Genomic DNA, 15381 nt, shown 5'->3' on the forward strand with positions numbered 1-15381 from the left:
GGGAACATTAGCATGCAATGCCTCCTGTCTCAGGCCAGTAGGGGGAGCTGGCTGCCCCTATAAAAGCTGGTACTGGGGACAGGGTTAGGGAGAACTGGATTGCCTGTCTCAGCTCTGAGACGTGTCCCAGAGTGGAGCAGGGACAGAAAGTTGCATTGTAACCTAAGAGGAAGTGTGGCAGGAGGAGAGCCACAAGCCAGAGACAAGAGGCGAAGAGAGCCTGTCTTGGCAGAAAGAGGACTTAATCTACCAGACTTTGGTGTCTGAGGCTGGAAGGATTCCACATCCCCCAGCAGAGAACCAGTCCGCAAGGGACTGTACATTCCTTGGCCTAAGAAGCCTGGAGGCCCTGCCACAACCGAAGGGACCAGTAAAGCCGTACAAGGCTGGGAGCAGAAAGGAACCCACGTCGCAGGCCATACAGGCGAGAAAGCACGGAAGCTCGGAAACGTGGGCTGTTACCCTACCAGGAGGAGATAGCCAGAAGGAGCGTAGAAAGCACGGTAGGCCTACACCCTCACCCTGACCAGGGCCAATTTCCCCGTTGCTCTCAGACATCCAGGTCCCCTCCTAGCTGGGACTGTTTGTGGGTCAGTTTACCTGTTCAAGTAAAGACCCTGGACTGCAACCTGTTGTCTGTGTGCTCCTTGCTCCTCCAGCACTATCATCACTGGGACTCTCACTACCATCACTCCCACCATCCACTATACTGCCCTGGGGCCGCACTCTTCCCGTGGGGAGTCACACTACCATAGCTGCACATCTCATCAGCCCCAGCGGTCTGCATGCAGCGGCGGTTCCTAATAACCGCAAATCCACGGGTGGCGTAGTCGGACATAATCAATATAACGAACTACCACTGGCCTGACCACCCTGAGCCACGGAACCGGGTTGCCACTACTACTCCCATCGTTCCCCTACTGCCCGGATCCAAGTGCCCCACGGCCCAGGGGGCGAGTCATCATCATTGCGGCATGATGCACATGATGCCCATGAGGTGGTGCACCAGGCTGGCAAATCAAAAGAACAGCTGCAGATGCTATCAGTTAAGAGTTGGTTCTCAGGGCTTCCATTCACACTTATACTGTAAATATAGGATTTAGATTAGGCAGTGGTCCATAGCTCAATCACCATAAGGGGAGAGGCAAAGTTGGTAATTGAGTCCTTAGCCATGCTAATGGTGCACCAAATCACCCTCATTTACATAAGTAATTAAACTGTTTTATATAAATATAAATTAGTAACATCTACAGTACTAGTATAATTTTTATTGCGTTAAGTCCACTATATGAATATCTAAATATTTCATTTGAGTTTTCGGGGGTGACAGACTCCCTTTAAAAACTCAAATTATTCTACTATATATTGAGACAGCACAAGCTTAGTAACATCAGAGCACTTGTGGTGTTTGTAAAAAAATAAAAATGTTTAACTTCTATATTGATTTTAATTATTTCACAGTTAATTTTTCAAAATGCCACGATAATCCCCTAGACGAGAGACATCCATACCTAGGGCAACATGCTATGAAAATAAAGAAAGGAGATCTTAGCTTCCCTATAGGAGGGAATTGAAATCTCAAACTGATTAATTCAAGTACGGAACACTTCATGGCATGATGAATATCCATTCATTTTCTCCTGAATACATTCATGAATGCTCTTTCTATTGCTGTAGACAAGGGATGTTGCAGATCCCATTAAGTCCAATGATTCATTAACCTATGAGCCCCTAGGAACACTGTAAAGTCTGAGATTATCATCCCGTGTTGAACATATTAATTGCTTTATATTAACACATAATTTAAAAAGTTGTTTGGATTTTTTAGCAAAAATGTTTGGATTCTTTCCTATACTGTGTTTGCTTTAAATATAAAATTAGCTTTTTTATAAATACATTTAGCAAAAAATGATATAAACTAACTTTACATTGCATGTTTGTGAAATTGCAGTATAGATTTGATTCTATTTATTTAAATCATACATGCCAAATCTGGCCCGCAGGGTGGTTTTAATTGGCCTGCGACACCAGAACCACCACCCCTATGTGGGCTCATTATTCTGTAAGGAGAATTATGTTGGGTCCAATGTGGGACCCATTATTCTGTATGGAGGACTATGTGGGGCCCATTATACTGTATACTGGTTGGCCCGCGACTTTGGCCAAGTTTTTCATTTTGGCCCTCTGTGTGTTTGAGTTTGACATCCCGGATTTAAATGATACCTCTAGCAGAAAAATTAAAACTTGACTACACACTGAATCCCTGTGCAGTAACTGCTTTCTGTCTGACATAGCTGTCTCATAGCTAATTCTTTTCATTTTGTCATCCATTCTCCTAGGAGAGAGAACTGTCCTATCCTTTTCATTGTTTTGAGAAATGCTAAATTAGATGTATGCCTAGTAAAGTTTGACTGTAGCAGTCTATGAATAATACAGAGATTCTATTGATAGGAGAAAAGAGAGTGATACAGTAGTAGTGGTGCCAGTGTGTCACCCAGGGGGATATAGGGGACTCGGTACCCGGGCCTTTTACCTTGCTTAGGATGTCACGGCAGTCGACTCCCGGGCCCGTACTCTGGGGACTCTCTTGAAAAAGAGGTTTTTAGTGTATGGTTTGTTTCGTGACGCCACCTGTGGTTTCCGGTAATGGTTACCGGCGCTGCTGCAGACCTCCGGGGGTGATGAAATGGCAGCTGGGATGTTTCCGCTCCCCACAGGTGGAGCGAATTCCCCGGGGCAGTGAAGGTGCAGATGGTGGTGATGCTGGGGCTTGTGGTGCAGGAGAGATGGTGCAGCAGAAATAACTGACGGAGGCAGTGGAGTGCAGTCATCCGAGTTTTACTCACAGTTCTGTTCAAGTTCCTCAGGTACACTGTACGGGTGTCAGCCTTCCACATCGCACGGCGTCCACCAGACAAGGGCTTCAGCACTTTCTCAAATATATCAGGAGCGCTTGACGGAACCCCGCTTTTGTATGTTCCTTTCTAGACCGACTTCCCGCGCTGGGTCTTCTCCCTCCTGTCCTGCGCTTCCCACACACAGTCCCGATCGGGTGCTCTGAAGTTACTCTGGGCAACCTGGAGTTCCCGGACCTACTTGATGCCCTTCACGGTGACTAGGGTGAGACTGTGGCAACTGCACCATGGAAGTGCAGAAGCCTCCGGTTTTCCAGCCGAGACCTGGAGTAACATGGCTGGTCCAGGGACCGGTTCCCTTCTTGCGGCCTGATCCCTCTGACACTTGGCAGATACAGGCGTATGGGTGGCTTCCTGCTCCTTCCGTACCCCTGGGATCCCATAAGTTACCAGAGCCTTTCTCCTCTGCTCCCCTCCTGGGCCTCTCTTACTAGGCCCCAGTCATGGAGCAGAGCTCCTGAAGAGACTCTGCTCCCCTCCTCTCCTTACTGCTCACTGACTCAACTTCTTCTTATCCCCTAAGATGGCTTCCCTTTATATACACCTATAAAAGTGCTCCCCTAAACTGCTTCCTCCACCCACACCCACTACTGGTTCCCCCTCACTTTGGTTCCCCCCACTCCAGCTAGGGACAGGGCAGCAGAAGAAGTGCATAATGCCCTTCCAGCCGACCTGGAGTAGTGTAGTGTTGAATGCGAGTGTTGGGGTTCCGGGCAGCACTCCCTCCTTACCTGAGAGAAGGAGACACCACACCTGTGGGTGAGGTGCAGTACCTCTGTGGCGGCCGAACACACAGGCCTGATTACGGCCACACCTGTTCTAAATAAAAAAAAATCACTTAAATAGGACCTGCCTGACAAAGTGAAGTAGACCAAAAGATCCTCAAAGCAAGACATCATGCTGCGATCCAAAGAAATTCTGGAACAAATGAGAAACAAAAGGAATTAAGATCTATCAGTCTGGAGAATGTTATAAAGTCTTTCTAAAGCATTGGGACTTCAGCGAACCACCGTGAGGGCTATGATCCACAAATAGCAAAAACATGGAACACTGGTGAAAATTTCCATGAGTGGCTGGCTGACCAAAATTACCTCAAGAGCGCAGCGACGACTCATCCAAGGTGTGTTATTATTCTGGGAAGGGGGCCAATATCTATGGATCTTCCCAGGCTATTAATATCAGCTCTCAGCTGTCTATGTTGCCTTTAGTGGTTAAAAAATGGGGGGCCAAAAAAATTATGAGGGTATTTTATTTTTAATTACCAGCAAAGACTAAGCAGACAGCTGTGGGCTGATATTAATAGGCTAGGAAGGGGCCATGGACAGCCTATTAATATCAGCCCATAGCTGCATGCTTAGCCTTTGCTGGTTATTAAAAATAGGGGGGATCCTATGTCATTTTTTTGGGTCTCCCCTTTTTAATAACCAGCAAAGGCTTCATAGACAGTTGTGAGCTGATATTATGAGCTGGGAAGATCCATGGATAGTAGCCCCTTCTCAAAATAATAACACCAGTTCACAGTTGTCTGCTTTCCCTCAGCTGGTTATTAAAAATTAGGGGAACCCCACGCCAATTTTTTTATTTATTTATTTAATTGTTAGCTAAATACAAGTACAGAAAACTACATACGCAAAGCACTGATTATACATCTCACTGACATATTTCTATCTATTGTATCTATTCTAATCTGACAGTTCGGTCTGTGAATTTACTGTACTTGGCTGATGAAATGTCGAGTTTTCTTTGAGATGTGTGCGTAAAAATTTGGACGCACCCCAATACCCCTTTGAAGAGACTTAGAGGAGGGCCTCCTGAAAACAATGTTCCCACTATTAGGAAGTGGGTCTCCCATTGTGTTTGCCTATGCAGTGAATGCAAGGGTTGCCAAAAATTGGGAGGCACTCCAATGCCCCTTGGAAGAGACGTGGAGGTCAGAAGGCCTCCTGAAAACAATGTTCCCATTATTAGGAAGTGGGTCTCCCATAGTGTTGGCCTATGCAGTGAATGCAAGGGTTGCCAAAAATTTGGAGGCACTCCAATGCCCCTTGGAAGAGACGTGGAGGTCAGAGGGCCTCCTGAAAACAATGTTCCCATTATTAGGAAGTGGGTCTCCCATAGTGTTGGCCTATGCAGTAAATGCAAGGGCTGACAAAAATTGGGAGGCACTCCAATGCCCCTTGGAAGAGACATAGAGGGCCTCATGAAAAAATGTTCCCATTATTAGGAAGTGGGTCTCCCATAGTGTTGGCCTATGCAGTGACTGCAAGGGCTGAAAAAAATTTGGGAGGCACTCCAATGCCTCTTGGAAGAGACATAGAGGGTGTAACATACCTGGCAGCGTCCTTGCATAGTGGTCCATCTCCCACTGTGCAAGAGTGCGCACTTGATTTCCAGTCCAGACTATCACTCTGGCTTTCCTCCATGCTGTCTGCTTGCCTCTGTTTCTTCTGCTTAAGGGCAGCGCCCGATCACTTCCTGCTTCTTGTAGCTGCTGCGGGCACACCCCTTGTGCGTCCTCAGCCTATTGCTGTCTGTCACCTGGTATTTAACCCAGCTCTTTCCTGGAATCCTTGCCTGAGCATTGTGTTCTGTCAGTTGGCTTCTTGTCACTGATGTGCCAGGTCCTGTCTATGTTTCCTGCCTTGCGGTATCAGTTCCCGTGTCTGAACTGTGTCCTGTCTGAACTATCTTCTAGCCTGTTGTCTTCTGCCTATCCTGGAGGCTGTATTCCCAGGCCAGTGTGAACTCGCTCCTAGCCTGTTCTTTCCGCCTTCTAGGGGCCGCATACCTAGACCCGTTCCTGTATCTTGCCTGTTCCTGTCTGAACACGCTCCTAGCCTGTTCGTTCCGCCTTCTAGGGGCCGCATACCTAGACCCGCTCCTGTATCTTGCTGCTGTGTCTGTTCTTGTCTGTATACTCTCCTAGCCTGTTACCTGTTTTTCTCTATGTCCGTACCTTCCCTTTTCCTGCAGAATCTGATCCCATACCTAACTCCTGCTCGCTGTCCCTGTACTCCCGTTTGTGAGTTTAGCGTCCACTCGCTACTTCATTGCAAGTATCTTGTGTGTACCTGGTTCTGCCTCTCCCTTCCAGTCTGTTCCGTGTGAACAGAGCCCTGTCCCCTCTGCTCTGCCTTGCTCACCGCTCCGGCGGTTCTTGCCTGCTCTGCCTTGCTCACCGCTCCTGCGGTTTCTGCTCTGCCTTGCTCACCGCTCCTGCGGTTTCTGCTCTGCCTTGCTCACCGCTCCTGCGGTTTCCGCTCTGCTCTGCCTTGCTCACCGCTCCGGCAGTTTCCGCTCTGCTCTGACCCTTTGCTCGCTGCTCCGGCATTCACGCTCTGCTCTGACCCTTTGCTCGCTGCTCCGGCACTCTCGCTCTGCTCTGACCCTTTGCTCGCTGCTCCGGCACTCTCGCTCTGCTCTGACCCTTTGCTCGCTGCTCCGGCAGTCTCGCTCTGCTCTGACCCTTTGCTCGCTGCTCCGGCAGTCTCGCTCTGCTCTGACCCTTTGCTCGCTGCTCCGGCAGTCTCGCTCTGCTCTGACCCTTTGCTCGCTGCTCCGGGAGTCTCGCTCTGCTCTGACCCTTTGCTCGCTGCTCCGGCAGTCTCGCTCTGCTCTGACCCTTTGCTCGCTGCTCCGGCAGTCTCGCTCTGCTCTGACCCTTTGCTCGCTGCTCCGGCAGTCTCGCTCTGCTCTGACCCTTTGCTCGCTGCTCCGGAAGTCTCGCTCTGCTCTGACCCTTTGCTCGCTGCTCCGGCAGTCTCGCTCTGCTCTGACCCTTTGCTCGCTGCTCCAGCAGTCTCGCTCTGCTCTGACCCTTTGCTCGCTGCTCCGGCAGTCTCGCTCTGCTCTGACCCTTTGCTCGCTGCTTCGGCAGTCTCGTCCTGCTCCTCTCGCTCACCGCTCCAGGCGGCCTTGTCCTGCTCTTCTCTCGCTCACCGCTCCAGGCGGTCTCGTCTTGTTCTGCTCTTGCTTGCCGCTCTGGGCGGCCTCACTCTGCTGTTTGTCCACCGCATCTGCGGTTCTGTTCCTGAGTCCCAGTCTGTACTGGGTCCTATCCACTCGGTGCTCCAACCTGTCGTACCTGCCAGTACCTCCCTGCCTGCATACCAGTCGTGCTTACCAGCATCCGCCAGTCTGCATACCAGCCGTGTCTGCCTATACCCAGCAGTCTGTATGCCAACCTAACCTGTCTGTTCCTGTATTCCCCTGTGTGGGTCAACAGCCATGTCCGGGGTCTGTCCTGGAGTAGCACCTGGTCCCTCTGCTCGGTTCCTCCTTGGTGCACTGGCGTTGTATGACGTTGTGCGACCTTGGTCGGATCGGGTGGATACTTAGTTACGCCCCTCCAGGCATTCATTCTCCGGCACGGTCCAGTGGAATCACTACATATACACGCACACGCCACTCAGCCCGGGCGTGTGCATTACAGAGGGCCTCATAAAAAAATGTTCCCATTAGAAAGGAGCGGGTCTACTATACTTGTAATGCCCATGCACTAAGTGTATGGGCTGACAAACATTTACCCCTGAGGGGTATACATGAACATACAGTTTAAAATATTTTTTTTTACTGGCATCATAAACACCCTTAAAAAAAATTATGTGGGTGTTGCATCACGGACCATGGTCACCCTGGTGATATGGTGGAGGAGGATGAGGATCAGGAGAAGGAGGAGGACAAGAGCAAATAGCCAAAATCAGGAAGCGTATACCCATGTGTGGGTGTGAAAAGGAGCATGGGAATACACCTCCCAAAAAAAGACACTGGATTTGAGTTTGTTACGCTGCTATCATTCGGTGGTGTTGAAAAGTCTGGCCCAATCCAGCCCTTATTCATTTTTATAAGAGTCAGCCTGTCAGCATTTTCAGTTGACAGGCGGATGCGCTTATCAGTTATAATTCCACCAGCGGCACTAAAAACCCGCTCTGATAAAACGCTAGCGGAAGGCGGGCCAGGACCTCCAAGGCGTAGAGAGCCTGTTCATTCCACATGTGCAGTTTGGATACCCAATAATTATAAGGCACAGAGGAATCACAGAGGACGTTGATAAGGTTGGCAAAGTACTCCTTCAGCATCTTCCCAAACTTTGCACTCCTTGTGAGAGTACCACGCGCCTCAGAGCCTGTGCGATGGGAGGGGCTGAGAAAACTCTCCCTCTGCTGAATTGGAGTTGTGTCTCTCTCGGCTGTACTCCTTGGTTGTCCAACGAACTGTGACCTCTGCCGCCAGCGTTTTCAGATGGGAATTTTTTTAATAGTTCCGCAACAAGGGCTTTCTGGTACTGTCCATTTTTTGTACACCTGTCCGCCTCAGGAATAAGAGATATAAAGTTCTCCTTGTAGCGTGGGTCTAGAAGTGCCACCAAGCAGTAATGAATGTCACCCAAAATTTTGAGAACGCGAGGGTCGCGGGAATGGCAGCATAACATAAACTCAGCCATGCGTGCTAGACTGCTAACAGGCAAGACTTCCGTGTACTCACCAAGAGGACAACTGACCATGCTCTCCTCCTCCTCAGGCCATCCATGCTGAACAGACGGTTTGACAGCTGTGCAGGTAGTACCGTCTATAGAGCATGAAACTAGCTCCTGTTCTTTTTCTTCCTCCTACTCCTCTTCCTCATTGTCACCCAATCCAAGTTGGGATGAGATGAGGCTGGGCTGTGTGTAATCACCCTGTTTGGTTCCTTGCTCCATCTCATCGTGCTCCGCCTGCAATGCATCTTCTTTGATTGTGAGCATATGGCGTTTCAGGAGACAGAGAAGCGGGATGGTGATGCTAATTATGGCGTCATTGCTGCTCACCATCTTGGTGGAGCGTCAAAGTTTTGGAGGTTGGTACAGGTGTCTGACATCTATGTCCACTCCTGAGGTCTTATGTGTGGAGTCTGAACTGAATATCGAAGGACTTGTTGATGCTGGTTGTCAACAACTGCCCTCTTCTGCTCACAAATCCTTCCCAACATCTGCAGTGTAGAGTTCCAACGCGTGGGGACATCAAACACCAGTCGGTGAGCCGGAAGTTGCAAACGCTGCTGAAGAAAAGCAAGGGCGGCGGAAGTTGTAGCTGACTTTCTAAAATGGGCACACAGGCGGCGTACTTTGACAAGCAGATCCGGAAGCTCCTGGTAGGTTTTGAGAAACCGCTGAACCACGAGGTTAAGAACATGGGCCAGGCATGGTACATGTGTTAGCTCGCTTAGCCTCAGAATCGCCACTAGGTTCCGGCCATTGTCACACATGACCATGCCTAGCTGTAGGTTCAGCGTTGTGAGCCACAGATCTACCTTCTCTTTCAGAACTGTCCACAACTCTTCAGCATTTTGCAGTTTGTCACCTGAGCATATTAGCTTCAGCACAGCCTGTTGCTGCTTGGCTGAAGGAGTACTTCCAGCTTGTGATTGATGTGGTCATTTCGGAGATGGAGGCTGAAGAGGAGGAGGAGGCTGGGGAGGATGAGGTGCAGGAGCTGTAGACTGTGGGGCAACCCTGATTGACCTAGGGTTCACAATCCTCGGCGTCAGGAGGATGTGTTCCGTCCCAAGGTCTGACTGGGTCATGGCTTCCACTATGTTAACCCAGTGTGCCATCAGCGAGATGTACCATCCCTGCCTACAAGCACATGTCCATGTGTCCGTGGTTAGGTGTACTTTCCTGGTAACTGCATTGTTGAGGGGATGGCTAATGTTGTGGGACACGTGCTTGTATAATGCGGGGATGGCACACCGGGAGATATAGTGGCGGCTGGGGACGGAGTACCGAGTGACAGCCTCCATCAGGTTGCAGAAAGCTTCCGTTTTCACGAGCCTAAAAGGCAACATTTCGAGTGCAAGCAGTCGTGAAATGTGGGAATTTAGTAATATGGCCTGTGGGGCATTGACTGCGTATTTGCGTTCCAAGGACTGGGGTATGGACAACTGAACGCTGTTCAGGGACAAGGACGTGCTTGCTGATGGTGCTAGTTGAGAGTGTGCAATGACTGGTGCAGGGCAGGAGGCATCTTTGCATGCACTATGGACAGGGGATTGGCTTGCATGCACAACAGAGGAAGAAGCAGTGGTGTCACCCGCAGATACTGTTCCTGGACCCTAGGGTTCAGCCCACAAAGTCGGGTGCTTTTCTGCCATGTGCTTGATCATGCTGATGGTGATCAGGCTGGTAGGTTTGCTACCCCTGCTGATGCTGGCCTGGCAGGTGGTGCAAATGGCCTTTTTAGGGTTATCGGCAGAGTCTTTAAAAAACAACCAGACTCGGGAAGACCTAACAGTTGTACTGGCAACTTCCTTTGTGTTGGTGTTATGGGGAATGGTTGCCTGCCTTCTGTCTGCGGCCACCACACTGCTTCTTCCTGCCTGTTTGGGTGCACTGCCTTGCTCCCCATGTGTGCTTCTGTCCTTGCTCTTCATGTCCTCCTGCCAGGTTGGGTCAGTTACTATATCATCCACCACCTCGTCTTCCACTTCCGCACCCTGGTCCTCCTCCTGACATTCTGGCAATTGTGTCTCATCATCGTCCACCTCTTGTGACACTTTCCCACAGCCTTCATATGACCGTGGCTGCTCAAATATTTGGGCACTGCTGCATGCAATCTCCTCTTGCCCCGCTTCAAGTGGACCGGGCGAGAGGCCCGAATCTACAAATGGAAAAGTGAACAGCTCTTCGAAGTGTCCAATTGTGGGACCAGTTATCTCCGGGCACTCAGCATGGTGGGAGGAAGGAGGATCAGGGTGAGGAATATGCGGTCCAGACTCACGGAAACTGAAACTTGACCGTGTGGAAGAAAGGGAGGTGGTGGTGGTGGCTAAGTGACTGGAAGCATTATCTACTATCTAACCAATAACCTTTTCACACTGCTCTGTGTTCAATAGTGGTGTTCTGCGGTCCCCTACTAATTGGGACAGGAATGTCGAGCGAGAAGATGTGGGTGTTTGTTGTGGCACAATTTCAGCTTGCCCATGGCCTCAGCCTCTGCATGCACCATCACCATCACGTCCAGTTCCCCGTCCCTTGCCACGCGCCTTGCCCATTTTAAATGGAGGACATAATCTTCAATGCTCACTACAAATGGCTGAATTTGGAGCGAACTTATATGTGATCCGTGTGACGGACAAACCACAGTTTTAAATAGCTGGCCTGTATGTAACTATTTTTAACAGCAAGCTGGTATCAATAACTTCGCTGACACACTGAAACAAAATTTTAATGGAGGCCAGAAATGGCAAAATTTTCAGCGCAATTATATGTGATCCGTATGACGGGCAAACCACAGTTTTAAATAGCTGGCCTGTAGGTCACTATTTTTAACTGCACTGACCTCGTGTCAATAAGTTCACTGACACACTGCAACAAAATTTCAATGGAGGCCAGAAATGGCAATATTTTCAGCGCAACTATATGTGATCCGTGTGACGGACAAACCACAGTTTTAAATAGATGGATTTTTAGCGCTGTAATATGGAAAAGACCTGGCTGTGGCCAGTGCCAGTGCAGTGCCAACAAGCAAATGGCGTAGAAAAACGGTGTTCTCTGGATTGCTTTTTAAGCAATTAATCAGGATTAAGATAAAAAAAATATATTCCTGGCTCCTGATACCTGGGGCTATTTCTACAAATATAATATCTGTAAAAGCACCAGCAGAAAGAACTGGAATGAACCCTCTTGCTATATGCACTGCAGTCTGTTATATACCCTGCCTGCCTGCCTAGCACAGATATCTCTGCAGCTGGATTAGTCCTCAGAAGGACTGTTAGTTGAGATGGATATGTGTAGAGAATCTTGTGGAATACCTACACTAACTAATAAACAACCATATCTTTCCCTAGCTCAGCAGCACCTCTCCCTACACTGCCTGATTGTGGAGTAGACTGACGAGCAAGGCGGCGCCAGGTCTGATATAGACCTGATGACGCTGTGCGGCCAGCCAATCACTGTAATGCCACAAACAACATGGCTGCGGCATTACAGGGTGGCAGACAATCCCTGCATGTTGATTGGTGCTCTAAAGAGCACTAAACATGCAGGGAGGGGACCCGAGCTCCCACCGAGCAACCCTGGAAATACTCGGCGAGCACCGAGCATCTCGAGCAGTGAGATGCTCGGGCGAGCACCGAGCAGTAGTGAGCATGCTCGCTCATCCCTAATGACTATGCCTTTAAACAATTCTGGACTGCCCATATGATGATGTCATGTGTTTGGAAGCTTCTGATAGCTTTTTTGGCAACATCTGAGTTAATTAGAGACACATCTGTGGATGTATTTTAATGCACACGTGAAACAGACTGCTTCTTTGTGTAGCTTCATGGGAAAGTCTAAAGAAATCAGCCAAGATATCAGGAATAGATTTGTGGACTTGCACAAGTTTGGCTCATCCTTGGGTACAAGTTCAAGATACCTTAAGGTGCCTCGTTCATCTGTACAAATAATGATATGCAAGTACAAACAAAATGGGAATGTCAAGCCATCATGCTGCTCAGGTCAGACAAGTGCATATCAACCCAAGGACAAAAGCAAAAGACCTTGTGAAGATGATGGCAGAAGCTGGTAAAATTGTGTCAATATCCACAGTGAAACAAGTATTGTATCAACATGAGCTGAAAGGCCACTGTGCCAGGAAGAAGCCATTACTCCAAAAGAAACATAAAAAAGCCAGATTAATGTTTGCAAATGCACACAGGAACGAAGACCTTAATTTTTGGAGACATGTCCTGTGGTCTGATGAAACTAAAATTGAGCTATTTGGGCATAATGAACCATCGTAACGTTTGGAGGAAATTGGGAGCCTAAGAATACCATCCCAACTGTGAAACACGGGGTTGGCAGTATCATGTTGTGGGGTTGTTTTGCTGCAGGAGGGACTGGTGCACTTCACAAAATAGATGGAATCATGAGAAAAGAAGATTATGTGGCAATACTGAAGCAACATCTCAAGACATCAGCCAGGAAGTTAAAGCTTGGGCGGAAATGGGTCTTCCAAATGTACAATGACCTGAAGCATGCTGCTAAAATGGTAAAAAAGTGGCTTAAGGATAACAAAGTCAATGTTTTGGAGTGGCCATCACAAAGCCCTGATCTCAATCCTATTAAAAATTTATGGGCAAAGCTGAAAAGGCAGGTGCGAGCAAGACGACCTACAAACCTGGATCAGTTCCACCAATTTTGTCAGGAGGAATGGGACCAAATTCCAACCAACTATTGTGAGAAGCCTGTGGAAGGATATCACAAACGTTTGACCCAAGTCATTCAGTTTAAGGGCAATGGTACCAAATACTAATGAAATGTATGTAAACTTTTGAATCTGCAGTAAGTAATTAAAATGCCTTAAAACATTCTCTCTCTCTCATTATTCTGGGATTTGGCAAATATTAAAAATTTTGGTAATCCTAATTGACCTAAAGCTGGAAAGGTTTATTCTGATTTCATGTCAGATATTGAGAAAAACATGCATATGTGTATTTTTATATAGTGTATGTAAACTTCTGGTTTCAACTGCACCTAGCATTTCTTATTATGTAATTTTTTAAAAGGGAATTACATTTTGTAAAAGCAAAAATTGAAAAGAATGTTTTAATAATGTAGACATTTAACTGTGCATGTCTGTTTTTGCACACCTATTTTACTAGTCTAATTTTGACAACTGTAAATTCATACTAAGGGTACGTGCCCACGATCAGTATTTGAAGCGTTTTGGACGTAACTCACCCTGTCCCTGAATTCCACATTAGAAGCACAGTGGATGGGATAAATAGAAATACCATGCCCACTATGTTTCTATTTGCTGCCGCGTAAATTCACTGGTGACGCGGCTTTACGAACCACAGCATGCTAATTTTTGTTGTGGAGACGCTAGTCTCCGCAACAGAAATTTCCCCAATAGAATACATAGGATTCTGTAACTTCGCATGTGTTCAATGAGCACATGTGGATTTACCTGCGTGATCAGATGCAGCGCTTCATGGGCACATAGCTTTATACTGCAGAGGCTGACACATTTGGCTTTCTTTACATATACCTTACCTAACTAGTATTTCTTGTAACAGTATAGGGCCAGGATGAAGGATATTATTACGGGGACAATGCATCTGACCAAGATGCTGGTGTGGAGCCAAGGTCTAAATTTGGCACCGGGGCCCATAGAACTCTAGTTGCACCACTGGGTCAGAACCAAACTGACACATTTATTGTATTAAAAAATTCATATATCCATTATATGCATAATATTATATTATGCCTTATTCAACAATGTTAACTTTTTACTATCATTTGTAACTTCTGTGCCGTGTTCTGCTTTGGCCGCTAGGCGGAGCCACATCATTGTTGCGAGTGATGCTTGATCGCATCAATCCTGTTTTATTCCTGGGACTTCTGGCTCTGGTCAGGGTTAATCTTGCTAATTTAGTTTTTATCTTTTGTCAGCACTGGGTGTGGCTGTTCTATAGAAACCCCTGAGAACCAGCTCCCACTGCCAGTCAATGGTTTAGCTATCCTGTTTCAGACCTGTGTGCTGTGCTTTCATGTTTTGTCCTGATTATACCCATTCTTTGACCTCTTGATATTGATATTTGACTACTCACCTGTTTTATGATTCTGTTCCTGACGTTACCTCTTGGCTTTGACCCTGCTTGACGACCATTCCTATCTCTGATTCTCGCTTTCGAATGGGAGCCCTTCCATGGTAGCAATCAAATCAGATCCCTGTATAGGGGTTAAAGGGTTTTGGGGTTCCTCTGGAATCTGCCAGGCAGAGTGGCTTGTGGCAAGTCTATCCGAGGTAGCCTTTTTGAGCTGGTGGCCTCAGGCAGACACCATTCTACTTGTGTAAAAATTAGATTTCTTTTTTATTTTCTGCTTATTCATTAGCAAGGGTGCTCAAAAGGAGTCGTTCATATTCTGTTATTTACAAGTACCTGGTATGAGTGAACGTACATGTGCAATAGACTTGAAGGGCATTAACAAAGAAGATTAATATGTTGCAGGAGGAAAGAGAGACATGATGAATCTGCTTTTTATTCAGCACAATTTGTTTGGAAATTGTGGTCTGGATAGCTGGGTGATCGCAGACACAGAAAATAATTATTGCTCATTGAATGGGTAGACTGTCAACAGTCAAGGCTGCAGAAGTACTCATTGATTAATATCACTTCTGAATAATTTCCACATATACTTATGCTTCTAAATAGAGACAGGCTGTTAAGTACCTAATAGCTGGTGCATTTGCCTAGGCAGATTATTACTATGTAGAGGCCATGGTTGATTTGTGTGTAACGAAAGTGGTTTGAAATTCATGGCATGTACTCATGTGTTGCAGAAAATGAACGTAAATTCTAGAAACAGATGAAAATAGAGCTTATGTGAGGCCAAAAATGTTTTCTTGCAATGCTGTAAACAGAAATAATATTTTCTACCAAGATAAAATGCGCTAAAAGCAAAGTGAGAGATTATATGAATAAAACATAATTAAATTCTCCC

This window comes from Phyllobates terribilis, unplaced genomic scaffold (genome assembly GCF_046119375.1).
Source record: "Phyllobates terribilis strain yellow unplaced genomic scaffold, ASM4611937v1 Scaffold_1__5_contigs__length_1240528914, whole genome shotgun sequence".
NCBI classification, from domain to species: domain Eukaryota; kingdom Metazoa; phylum Chordata; class Amphibia; order Anura; family Dendrobatidae; genus Phyllobates; species Phyllobates terribilis.